Source organism: Nymphalis io, chromosome 26, assembly GCF_905147045.1.
Source record: "Nymphalis io chromosome 26, ilAglIoxx1.1, whole genome shotgun sequence".
NCBI lineage: Eukaryota > Metazoa > Arthropoda > Insecta > Lepidoptera > Nymphalidae > Nymphalis > Nymphalis io.
Genome location: NC_065913.1, coordinates 948,622 through 961,148, shown reverse-complemented (window position 1 = coordinate 961,148; position 12,527 = coordinate 948,622). Strand labels below are relative to the sequence as shown.

Sequence of the window (12,527 nt, the reverse complement as noted above, 5' to 3'; positions counted from 1 at the left end):
AAAGTTGAGAGTTTCTAAAATTATTAAACTCCGAATCTTCGGATTACGCGCAAACCTAATAAGGTTTTTAATGAATCAAGTTTTCCGTTTTTTGTTCAGAGAAATATATTTTTTGTTACCTCCTCGTGTAGTTTGACTTTTTCTTTGTTTTTATAGCTTATTTTTGAAGGCATGCTTAGATTGCTTACTTGTTAGAATAAGTTTATTTTATCCAAATAATTTTATATTTTGAACATCATTGAGTTTTTTTGAGAATAAATTTGATTAACAAATCCTTTCACGTTCATTGCTGGAAGACCTTATTTCAAAGAGAAGAAACCTGCATGTGGTTTGCGGAATGTTTACAGTGAATAACTTTCTGTACTGACTGTTGGTTAGGGCGGCTATTTTCAAAGAAGATTCTAAAGAAAGAAGAAAGAGAAGAAAGAAGAGTTGTTTATCTAACTGTGTTTTATATATAACTCATAATTAAAGATGGAAGGACAGACCGAGAAAGGGGGCAAGAGCTTTGAAGTATTAACTATTCCTTACATCAGCAATGCGCCACCAACCTTGGGAACGAAAATGTTATGTCCCTTATGCCTGTAATTACATTGGCTCGCTCATCCTTCAAACCGGCACGCTACAATACTAAATATTATTGTTCAGCGGTAGAATATCTTATGAGTGAGTAGTAACGACCCAGACAGGCTTGCACAAAGCCCTACTACCTAGAATATATTTATAGCTTTCTTTCGAGGTACGGTTGAGTATTAGTTAGTTCCCAAGATTAGTGGTGTATTACCGAGCAATGGATCGTTAATTATATTCCTTACAGAAACGATAGCAATGCCCATGTTGTCATAGTGATTCTTGCTTTGTGTAAATTGACTGAAATATAACGATGAATATTGAGGATCTCGGAAAAAAATATGCCGATTGTGAGCTTAACTGACGCTAAGTAAACCAATAGAGTTATTTGTGTAATATATTAAATTTATGTAAATAAAACCCGTGAAAAGCTGGGACGGGTTGTTCGTAAATAATAAAACATCGAACAGCACGTAGTTAAATAAAGATAGAAGTAAAAATTATAATATTACTTCTTTGAGATATGTTTAAACAAATTTCAGGAAACTCGAACAAGTTGTAGCGATGCTGCCAAGCCTTTATACCCGAGGCTTACGTTGTTTACTTGTTACTAACTTTCATATCAAACTTTTAATATATTTCATAGAAACGTTATGCAGTTAGAGTTTATTAAAGAGGGGTTGCTCGTTCGTTCGTTTTAGTAAAGAGTATTAACTGTCTAGATGATCTAGTAGCTTACAAAGTAGCAATTCTTGAGATATTTGATACAAAACCGGGTCATATACTTACATAGTGATTATAAACACATGTTATGCTTAAATGACTCATATAAAATGTAAATCTATTGATTCTCTGGTTGATTTCTCTCCCCCCACTTAGGGTAATCCATTGGGTTGGTACAATGATGGGTTATGTATACGATTGTGCAATGTGTTTCACGCAGATTTATTTGTGGTTTTAGTATGATATATGCAGGCTTCCTTACGATGTTATCCTTCACCACCAAACACGAGATGAATTAGAGACACAAATTAAGCACATGAAAATTTGGACTTGAACCCGTTATTTTCTGTTAAGTTCTAGACCACTGAGCCATTTTAGAACCGAAATGAAAACATATGTAATAATATATAGTATTGTATATGTCGTATGACGTAGGACATATTTTTTTTGAACGTTTCATATTCGAATTGTTCAATAAAGCTCTCTTGAGCTTTCGAGTTCTAACAAAACATTGTATATATATACCGAGCTAGAAAGCTAGAAGTCGTAATGTGACTATGTCTAATAGTTTTGGAACTGGAATTTTGTAAAAACCTACAGTTTTTCTTTATTTGTGGGTTTTCAACGAAGTAACGTTTCATTCTGTATTATATTGAAACGTTAACTTAAATTTGACCTTAAAACCGACACAATTTATTTCACTGACAACCTTGTATGTAATTATAATAAGTTGTTTAAAAATACGTGATCAGAGGTCGATTCTAGTGCAGTATATATAATATATGAAATAGCTGCAAATGTTTTAACAATCTTAATAATTTTTCATTTCAATTATTTAATTAAAAATAAGTAATGTCTTATTTGTACGTATGTACTTAATTGGTCATATTTTCTATTAATTGCCTACGTTTATTTCTTTATGTATCAAATATATTACAGAGCTATTACATAAGAAAGACAGATAAAAAGACGGAACGTTTTTCTAAAAAGTATTTTCAGTCTCAGTGTCTTTTATGATTGTTTTTGAAAAATTCCTTATATACTCTAAGTAGGCTAAACGGAGGGGGATTAAGAGAAAGAAAATTACTAAATTTACTTAATACTAGCTAACCGTTCAAACTAAAAAAACTGTTTTTTGCCAGGATTTTTGATAGGCGTACACGAAAATCCTATTAAATTTTCCTCAATATAGGCTTAGGAACGCATGCAGTTTAAATACAAAGAATATATTATCACCAAAAAAATAAAAATAAAAACAACGCATCCCGTTCTATATTATACTAACATTATTATGAATTACGAACTATAAATACTGAGTCCAGTGGAAGTTCCAAGACTATTATGCTAAAAGATATTATGATATCCTTAGTCAGATGCGAACATGCTGTAGATTTTTGATAGGATCTATAAGCAATGCTTTATGCTTCATTTTGAATAAAGATACGAGTATTGAACTTTGATTTCAGAAATCTCACTTTGTTGTCATATTGTTTTTATCTGTGGGTTAAATCTTCATTCTCATTTACTAAATTAGTTTGAATCAATACGCTTTACCGACCCTTGTTCAAATGATAAACCTTCTTTCTTAATAAGGAAAAGTTTGGTTAGTATCAGTTCCAGCTAATTGTTTCTGAATGAAAGTGCGATATTTGTAGTAAATAATTGGTGTTTCGGAGAATCCGACGATGTTAAATTGTATTTTCAAACAACAATTCGTATGTCTTAACAATCGAGAGGCTAGCTTATAAGGCAAAAGGTCTTGATGTCCTGGGTTCAAATCCCTGATCGAGCTAATAAAAAATTAACGGTTTCTTAACATAATAGTAACAGCCCAGAGTCTTTTAATCGTTTAAAAGCAGTAAAGCCGTTGGTCCTGCGTCTGTACTCTTACCTGTCGTGTTGTATTCACTATCCTATAGGATTATGAGAGTGGAATAGAGAGTGCACCTGTGTTGGCGCATACACTTGTCTACTATAATATCTCATGCTCAAATCGAATCGGCGATGAAAAATTGGTGAGGCGAATATCAAAGTCGTTTAACGTAAATTAAAATATATCCATTTTTGTAATTCAAAAATTATTTTATGTATCCACGAAATAAGCGACTATTAAATCAATCACAAGAACCAGCTCAGATCTTAAAGTCTGATTGAGCAATATGTGCCCAAACAGACCTTATATACAATATATAGCAAGTCATATTTATAACATATCCATACTGAAAGTTCTTTATTCAAATACAATGGAGGGAGCTATTGTGCCTAACGGCTATTATCTTAAATAAGCAAGTTTATATTTCTAAGCGAGATAAAATTTAAAACTTTTACGACACTCAACATAAACACAGACACTTTATGATAGCTTTTAAATGGCTTATGGACTGGAAAATAGTCATTGCTTTCAGCTTTTATTTATAAAAAAAAACAAACTAACTTACGTCAAACAAGTGCAACTTAATACATGAAAGTTATATAGAGTAAGGTATTTTTATAGTGCTTTGCAGTATAGAATTTAGTGCTTTTTTTATCGGTGCAAACGTCTAAGTGAGTACCACACTCTCGCCATTTATTCTAGCGTCAAACAGCAATACTTCGTTTTATTGTGTTCCGGTTTGAGGGTGAGCAAGCGTTATAACAAGTACAAAATTATTTGGTACCATTTTATTTAAGAAAGTTTTTCTATATATTTTACTTCCCACATGAGAGCGCTGGAGTTCAAGATGACGTAATTTGTTTTTTCCTTTCTTCCTTTCAAACTTGGTTTTCGAAAATAATTAAAATATTTCTTATAAGTGCTCACATTATACATGTTCGTCCAGCAGACCTCACTGGAGCAGCTTTATAGTTTTATTTATATTTATAATAGGTAGGTGGAATGACAAATAGGCCAACTCATGAGCATACCATAGACAATGGTGCTGTAAGTCCACCATTACATTACCAATGTTTAACCAACTTTGGTAACTAAGGAGATATCTCCCTTGTGTGGCTTATTCTTCAGACCGAAATACAACAATATTACGTAGTGCGTGATATGAGTTAAGTATCAGTAATGCTGTTCGGTGTGTACCCAACCAGATGGTCTGGTACAAAGGTCTACAATCAAGTGAAATATCCTCTAAGTCTTTGTCAATGAGCAGAGCATTTATCAGCTTTTACATAAATATATATATATTGCCTAATGAGCTTGTATCGTGTATTATGTTATCACCATAACTTATTATATATTATTATATCTTGTTGCTTATAATAATTATTAGCTTAATGAAGGTATCAAATTATATTCGTGCGTAATTGACTCGTTTTAATGCAAATTATATGATATGTTTATTAAGCTTATATATACATTATATATATATATATATACATTATTTACTATTTTATTACATATGTATACGAAATATTTGCCATTTACGGATAGTTATATAAATAATCCGAATATCACTACCGTTTATATCGTCAATTAGAAGCGAATAATTTTATCGAATTTATTTGCAAAACATACTTTACTACTAAATTTACATCAAAGATAATGAAAATTTTCAAATATTCCAAATGTGGCATATTTGGTGGACCATCGACGACGTTGTGATTTATTTATATATTCTTCATTAGATTTTAATAAACATTAATACGTGCAACTTTGTACATTGTGAAATCTTTCCGATCGTGTCCGATTCGCCGTCCCTATCGGATTATTGGAGTGATGGAATAGAGAGTACGTATTTGCTCATACACTTGTGCATTACTGTATGTCCAGCAAAAATGGTGCAGGATCAACAGCTTTACATGCTGATGGTAGTGTACACGCTGACAATTTCCACACTCCGGACTATGTTACTGAGATTTTTTTTAAAGAAAAATCCTATAAGTTTTTGAAGGCCTGACCGGGAGCCATTAGACCAACGAGGCAGGCACAAAATATCATCATAACCCGTGCGGGAACGCCATCTTTACATAGATTAATATTTGTAATTACATAAACATATATTGATTAATATATGTTCTTCACACTATGCCCGTGATTTCGTCCGCATGTTAGAGGGAGAAGGGCAAATGTTAGGTAAAAAAGCCTTTGTCCTTCTATGCTGTTCAAGATTTCTTCATACCGAGATGTATCCAAATCGTTTTAGTATTTAGCCCTGAAATCGTAAAAGACAGCCAGATAGATTTTTTTTATTACTAATATTTTTAATAATAATATAGATTAAGAAGGATGTCAAAGAAAATGTACCTAGTTTTTGTCGAGTCTTAATAAAATCCACATTCGGAACCGATGTGATTTGTAAGTGCTTAGTATAGTCTATTTAATTCATGTATTATCATTTCAATTCAACATCATTCTTATTTTATCATTCATTGTTTACGTTACAGAAATTTCTATTTATGACTGACCTACGCTATCTGGAAATATATCGGTCGTGTTGTACAACAATGGCATACAAAATTTAGAGGAAATTCGGGTCAAATTGGGCAGTGATTGACGCCTTTCATGTTACATTTGGGAAATTAGAAATAGATTCATTTTTAACCTTTTGTCTACCACATCTGGTGGTAGGGCTTTGTGAAAGCTCGTCTGGGTAGGTACCACCCACTCATCAGATATTCTACCGCAAAACAGCAATACTTGATATTGCTGTGTTCCGGTTTGAAGGGTGAGTGAGCCAGTGTAATTACAGGCACAAGGGACATAAAATCTTAGTTCCCAAGGTTGGTGGCGCATTGGATATATAAGCGATGGTTGACATTTCTTACAATGCCAATGTCTAAGAGCGTTGGTGACCACTTACCATCAGGTGGCCCATATGCTCGTCCGCCTTCCTATTCTATAAAAAAAAAAAAAAGAATAAGCTCGAAACATTCAGAAAGGGAAAAGAGGCCCTAGCCCAGCACTGGGACATTGACAGGACTTTACTTTTTACTTTTTTGTGAACTTTAATAATAAATATGTTTTAGACTGAATTATTTACGTCTTTCATTGATAAATATAATTTTATGATTTTATTTACTATATTTGTTAGCATATCCACCATAACAATATTTAGGAGTCGACAAAACACGTGGATCTTATTTGAAGATTTGTCCTCCTGACCGATTTCATTACTGACATTGGCACTTTAAATATTATATATTATATATATATATATATAATATGTCAGAGATGCTGACATAGATCGACAATGTGCCACCAACATCAGGAACTAAACTGTTATATCAATGGTGCCCATTTTTACACAGGTTCACTCATCCTTCAAACCACAGAACAATAATATGTTGTTTGGTGGTAAAACATGGGTGGTACTTCACCAGATGGGCTGTCATAAAGCTATCACCATTTTGATAATGTTTAGTAGAATTCGTCCTCATTAACACTGATCTAATTTGTTAACATACTTCCGTTCACTTAGCTAGTTTACATAATGCATTTATGCACGCAGTGAGCTTGATATATGCATTCCGAGCTAAAACTTGACAGGGGTAAGACTGTTATACAATGAGAGATGATGCTATTCTGAGATAAATAGCTCTGCTATAAGCAATGTGCTATTATTAGTTGCTGTTTTGAAAGAATATTATTTATAACTAGCTTATTTCCTTTATTCGATTCATGCATTCCTGGTATATGTGAGTTTATGGTGTCATCGTTTTTACAAAATTAGCATAAAAAATACAATTTATTATAAATGTAAGTAGTATATACATTTACAGTTTTAAAACATATAACAACCCGCCTTATTGCCTCCAGGTGACAAGACGGCTGATTCATTTCTCGCCCAGACAAATGGAGTTGCGTTTTAAAGGAGAAATGCCGTTGTATTCTTATCATAATAAAACGCGGTCATGATTCGTGCAGTATTTTTAAATTTGATTTGAATATACGTACTCCACGATATAATTAAATATATTATTGTTTGTATTTGTACATAACAATAGTACCCTAATAAAACCCTTCCATAAAAACTGGTCCTTTTCTCCTGGTGTTTCTAAAAAAATGCGCATATCCATACGAGTGAATTGGACCTTCCTGTTTTGAAGGTTAAATAAAAGAAATATAAAACCAGTTAATTCTAGTTATATCGGTAATATTTTTGACGAAACCCCCAAACACTTTTCTCTTACTTTCAATGTGGATTTCTGCTATTTTACCAGAACTGGACTGCCTTTATTGGTTCCTAGATTCCGCCTGCGACTATGTTCCCAAGATTGGTGGCACATGTAAAGAATGGTTATTATGAATATCACCAATGTCTATGAGCGGTGGTGACACCTTAAAAATACCATAAGCAAAAAATATTAATAAAAATACAAAATATTATCATGTCTGAAAATAAAACATATAATAACTCTGCATTTTTATCACCCACGTAACCTTTTATTGAGAAAACGCCTCATTTATTAATGTGTTTTTAACATGAGGTTTAAATTTATTAATTGACAACACTAAATGGATTTGCGGGATTTTATCGGGCATCGTGCCCAAGAAGGGATGACTTTTCGGAGAAACAAATTTGGTGTTACGAATTTTGCTTTTACTTCTCGTGTTTATATATTTTAAGTCACTGTTTATCGATTATATATATATTGTCTATATAGTGTCTTTCAATTTCACTCTAAACATTAATGACAAACAATTATCAAATAACAAAACTTCTTTCTTAATGCACAAAATATGTGTATTAGAACACCTGGGATTTAGAACCTTCGAAGAAGATTATAGAACATATAACTCCTATTAAATATAATATAACACACTCGTTATCATTGCATTCTTCATTATACGAAACTACTATTACTACTTCGAAATTTTACACACCCTTTTTTATTGCTGGAAAAACGCGTTACGCGTCTCCTCCACGGGAACAGTGGGGGGTATGTGGGTCTACCTGGTGCCCAAGGCACCGAGTGCACCCCGAACATCGGAATACCCACTAAAAAACCAGTGGTACCTTGCATTTAATTTTGCGATCTGGTTATAAATGTGAGCTATGAAAGTTATGAATCGCGAATCAAAATTAAGTTAAAGCTAAGTTTTAACAAAATTTCATTAATCATCAACTGACTTGTGCTTCAGATTTTAGAACAAATATTTGCCGAACAGCTTAAAGTTTACAATCTTCACAAAGGCAGTTGAATATCTTCTTCCTTTAGGATTATATATATATATATATATATATATATATATATATATATATATATATATTTTGTATGACATAAATCCTTGAGGTTTTTCAGCTTCCAAAATATTTGTTTTAGTAATAACAGTAATTAATTATATATTATTGATAGAATGACGTTTCACACTTATTTTTATTTAAATTAAATTAAAATTTCGATGGCCAGCAACAATGGAAGTCAACAAGAGTGCGAGTAAAAGTCAACCTCCTACGCTACGGTACCAAACACTAGATAGTTATTCTACCACAACATTGTAATACTATGTATCGTTTTATGGGGTTAGTAAGCCGATACTTTTATGTGTGCATTGAAGATGATGTTAAGGTAAGTAATAGGTTATATTTACAGTGGTGACAATGTCTATGGATATATATATTCCAATGCTGACGGGCCGTTGGCGTGGTCGGTTGGTTGGCCTTTCAAACGAAGGTTGTGGGTTCGATTCTCACCCAGGACAAACATTTGTGTGCATGAACGTGTCTGCTTGTCCTGAGTCTGGTTGTAATTATCTATATAAGTATGCACTTACAAAAGAAAAGCAGTATATGTAATATATCAGTTGTCTGATATCCATAGTACAAGCTCTGCTTAGTTTGGGATCAGACAGTCATGACCGAATAATGTCCCAGGATATTATTATTATATTATTATTATTATTAATGGTAAGAGCAGTAAGGATAATCTGACCTTATACATTGCAATACAAATAGTTCTTGATGAATATGTCTTTATTTAGTCCCCTTAATTACTTATATCCACTTTGATTTCGACGCAAAGTTTTATTTTGCCTGAATACCATAGATTAGATTTTTTTATAGAATAGGTAAGACGAGCATATGGACCACCTAATGGTAAGTGGTCACTAACGCCCATAGATATTTACATTGAAAGAAATGTTAACCATCGGTTACATCGCCAATGCCACAAACCTTGGGACTTAAAACGTTATGTTTCTTGTGCCTGTAATTACACTGGTTTACTCACCCTTTACACACCCTTTACACCGGAAAACAGCAATCCGTGGTATTGTCACAACAATACCAAGGTTTTGTGTTTTGGTAGAATATCTGATGACTGGGTGGTACCTACCCAGACGAGCTTGCACAAAGGCCTACTACGAGTATTATAATTTTATTACAACTTCCGTAATAAGTTCTGAAGAAATATCGGAATTCATTTCAAGAATTCTTATTTCGTGTACATCTTAAAAACCGGGCATGTACTAAAGTAGGTCGCTGCTTCGTAGTCTCGGTCTATTGACGCATAAAATCGCCGCCAGCCCGATGACTTTTCCAATTGTTTTCGTTACCCTTATTCCAGAAGTTTGATTATTAGGGACGGAATTCTTTTCTTTCTATTACCATTATATTGATACTTCTTTACATTTCTTAGAAAATTATAATGTTTTGTCCTTTTTTAGTCTGTTCTTGTTCTTTTATCTTGCCAATTTATTTTTGACAATTGAGTTTAGAAAAAGAATATTAAAATATTTCATTTATTTTAATGATAATAGTATTTTATTGACATGTCAATCTCTAAGCTTTAAGTTATTGGAAAATTTAAATTGGCCTTTATTTTTAATATATATTGAGTTATGCAAGGTCGTCTGGGTAGGTACCACCCACTTATCGGATATTTTATCGTTAAGCAACAGTACGTAGTATTGTTAGGTTTGAGTGAGCTAGTGAAACTACAGGCACGTCGGATAATATCTTAAGGGATGGTTAATATTTCTTACAATGCCAATGTCTATGGGCGGTGACTCCTACTTACCATCAAGTGGCCTAATTCCCCGTCCGCCTACCTATTCTATATGAAAAGTTAGTTGACTGACCTTTGTAATCTCAGAGTTTGGGACTTTAGAATTTCTTAAGCACTAAATCACAACATATTTACCGTTTTACAAAACTTCTCCGTTATGTGAAATAGCGTTTTTTACAATTATTGATTATGTTACGTGATTCTTATTCTAATTGAGCCATTTTGTAAAGGTTTGGTAAGACTAATTAAGCAATCCATCTGCGACATACACACAGAATAACTGCCTTCGCTAGAAAATTATATTTTCAAAGGAGATTGTTTCAATAACTAAATTAAATAAACTTATCTAAGTCATTAGCACCTTACTTTACGTTTGGAAACGAGAGCGATGTTCTAAAAAGGCTGCTAAGGGACGTTCAATTGAATATAATTATCTTTTCGAATTCCTCTTTTCCTACGCTTTCTAAAACATTTTCCGTTCATTTTTAATATTATTATTGAATGTAAAATAACGGTAATTTTATACTTTAATGATAGCCAAGAAATATTGGTTAACTTGTGGTAGAGTTTTGTGAAGCCAATCTGTGTAAGTACCACCCACAGTTAACAGTCTGGGGTCTTTTTTAATAAAGTTTCATTCAAATTTAAAAGCATACAATACTTTTTGAATTAAATAACAAAGCATTTAATAAACTTTTTATAATATTACCGCTCGATATTATAGTAGTGTGAAATCTAAATATGTCAGTGATGTTTAAAGTAGTAATTTTAGTAATAAAATAGAGCGTTATAGCTACTGACGTTGAAATACTCGTAAAACGACTATACTATATGTCGTTAAATGTACACAAGTACTTTATATATTATTTTTATTATCAAGTAATATGCAAAATATGTTGTTTTTCCATTAAAAGTTTATTTTTTACATTCAGTTTAAATTTATAAAATGTTACTGGTGTTATCTCTTTGGTTTACTGGTGGAAGAGCATTGTGCAAGCTCGTCTGGGTAGGCACCACCCACTCATCAGATATTATACCGTAAAACAGCAGTACTTCCTATTGTTGTGTTCCCGTTTGAAAGGTGAGCCAGTGTAATTACAGGAACAAGGGACATAACATCTTAATTGCCAAGGTTGGTGGCGCATTGGTGATGTATGCCATGGTTAACATTTCTTACAATGCCTATGTCTATGGGTGTTGGTGACCTCTTACCATCAGGTGGCCCATAGTCTCGTCCGCCTTCCTATTCTATAAAAAAAATAGTTAGCTTATATATATAAATCTCGAGGTTCCGGATTCAATAACAAAAATATATTGAGATTTTGTAAGTTGGTAGTTATTTCATCCGTACGCAGCACGCACACACAAACTTAAAATGCTACGGCTGAACTGTCTCCGGTCGGATTTTTATCCCATCGGATTATGGAAGAGAATAGAAATTTAACCTTAATATCACACTTATGCTTTATTTTTATATAAATAGTGGCTGAAAAACGTAAATCTTAACCGAAGATTTCGGATTCATTTCAGGGCAAACACCGCAGAATTTTTATATGATTTTTTTAATAATTTGTTTGATTAATTGATTTCGAAATCAGCGCTGAAGGAATTATATAGTATATAATTAAAGCTAGTTTTTATACTTGAAAGCGCTACTGTCAGAAACTACGAATATAATTAAAAAAGCTTATTGGGTTTTATGGCTTTTTTATTAGGTAAGGTTATGGGCAATAAACGTCACGCAGAATCTAAGAAGTGGAGCGAGAAATACGGTAAAATGAATTTAAAGGAATATCCTTAAATAATTATATATTTTTTTAAATTAAATAAATAAATTTAATTTTTAATTTTTTTTTTAATAATTTTAAACGTACTTTTTCATTTAATATTAGAAATCATTACATAGAATACAATAAAAACAGTCTATTAATTTTTCCCATTAAATTTTCCAACATGGCAAGACCCCGGAAACGTGGAGCGGGAGTGAGGTGGTACTGTTTTTCAAGAAAGGTGATAAAACCCTCTTGAAAAACTACAGACCAATCTCCCTCCTGAGTCACGTGTATAAGCTGTTCTCAAGAGTCGTCACGAACCGTCTCGCCAGACGACTTGACGAGTTCCAGCCCCCAGAGCAAGCCGGCATTCGATCAGGCTACAGCACCGTGGACCACATCCATACTGTTCGGCAGATTGTGCAGAAGACCGAAGAGTACAATCAGCCGCTGTGTATGGCATTTGTGGACTACGAGAAAGCCTTCGACTTCATCGAAACCTGGGCAGTGCTCGACTCATTGCAG

The 12,527-nt window shown here is 33.0% G+C and overlaps 1 protein-coding gene across 4 annotated transcripts in view; it reads right to left on the bottom strand.

The window, feature by feature from the left end:
- The window catches only part of LOC126778426 (hemicentin-1), a 448,643-nt gene that overhangs the window by 124,539 nt on the left and 311,577 nt on the right, over positions 1-12,527 (bottom strand). The gene's annotated exons all lie outside the window — the stretch shown is intronic.